The sequence below is a fragment of the Cavia porcellus genome, unplaced genomic scaffold (assembly GCF_034190915.1).
Source record: "Cavia porcellus strain 051 isolate PalLab524CR breed Dunkin Hartley unplaced genomic scaffold, mCavPor4.1 scaffold_26, whole genome shotgun sequence".
Taxonomy (NCBI): Eukaryota; Metazoa; Chordata; class Mammalia; order Rodentia; family Caviidae; genus Cavia; species Cavia porcellus.
The window spans coordinates 47,789,490-47,791,349 of NW_026947509.1; positions in this window are offsets into that span (position 1 = coordinate 47,789,490).

Sequence of the window (1,860 nt, forward strand, 5' to 3'; positions counted from 1 at the left end):
TGAATGTCAACAGTTAATTCTAGGTGATAATGTATATTATATATCTATGTATTTTACTGTATAATATCTATGTAGAGATTTCTGTATAGTTCTCTCCATAAACTGTCTAAAAATTTATACTTTTGTATAAAATCTCAAAAATAAGCAATAATTCTATACATAGCAGATATCCATTTATCCTAAATATTTTAAAAACCAGGAAAACAAAAACCAATTTTATTTGCATTTTACAATCTTTTACGAAAGTAAAAAAGTTATTGTAAAATATTAGGTAGTACTTCTAAAAGCCTGAGTTATTATTTGATCAACTCAATGACCTGTACTTTGTAATCTACAAAGATCCACAATAGTATTTAGCATTTATGTTTAGTATTTAAATCGTAGTATCTAAATTATTTTCTGAGGGACCCTGCCTTAATGCTGATGGTATGCTAATATTCAAAAGATATGATATTCTTATCTCTTCCCACACCTACCTTTTCCCTTTCTAAAAACTGCAAAGAGGATCCTATGGATATAGAGAATGAAACAACGTGAGGTGACTGGCCATGGTGGCACCTGACTGTAATCCCAACACTTGCAAGGCCGAGGCAGGAGGATTTCTGCATGCTTGAGGCTAGCCTAGGCTACATAGTGAATTCAAGGCCAGTTTGAACTGCGTAATGAAACTCTGTCTCAAAAAAAAAAACCAAAAGGGGCTGGGGATTAACTCAGGGACATAAGCACCAGCCTGGCAGGCGTCAAATCATGAGTTTGATCCCCAGTACCACAAAAAAAAAAAGACCATGAGGCAGGACATTTCATCCAGGTCCCTAGATAAAGCTAAGGGGAAACTACAAATAAGTAGTAGGGAAAACATAGATATTTTTAGTTGAAAAATATAACTTACAGGGAAAGAAACACAGATTGAAAATTGTAAGGCTCACTTACAGTAAAGAAGTAGAAAACTGTGAAAGCGCTGAGATTCAGCTGGTGACGGGAGTCCTCCAAAACAATCCTAGCAGTCCCGTCTGCACTGAGGCCCTGTGTGGTCATCTGGAGCAGGACCCGACTGAGCTGACTCACTCGGTGACCGAACGCAGCAGAAGTGATGGCTGCGACATGGGAGAATAAGCCGTAGAGAAGCCGTGGCTTCCGCCTTACCTTCTTTCAGGGGAGCTGGCTTCCTGAGAGCTGGGAAGACCCACCGCAAAGCAGCGCCCCTTCCTGCCACCAGGCCACCAGGAGCCGTGGACAGATGCCAGCAGCCCGGGGAAGGCCTGAGAAGCAACACTGAGGACGGCTGTGCTGCCACCACTCCCCGCAGCAGCCTCAGGCCACCAGCTAAGCCACACCGAGCCTCTGAGCACAAACAAACTACGAGGAATAAATGTTCGAGTCACTACCCTGTAGAATATTTTCTTACCCAGCACTAGGTAACTAACACACTTGAACGTGAATATGGACTTTTGAGCTCCCGTCTCTGAAGGGCCCAGGCAGGCCCCAGCCTCTAGCCCCCGATGTACTGGGGTCCTTCTCTACCCCCTGCTTAAAACAACCAAAAATTCTAGCCTGAAATCGGTCTCTGTATACTGCAACCAATGACATTCAAAAAATAAGCATTTCTCCTTTATGTACCTTAAAATAAAGTAAGTGGACTTAGTTACTCAAATTATTTAGATACACAATTGTTTTGTGTAACATTAGCCAACTGAATACCACTGCTGGCTACGTTTACATCACATCAACAACTACATTTATCACTAACACTTACAAGCGCTAAGAGGGACTGGATTACTGTTCTTTTAAAATGCTATATATGTGACACACACCAAGCGCTTATTAAATATCTGGTGAGTAGAGAGGTAGGTGCCACAGCAC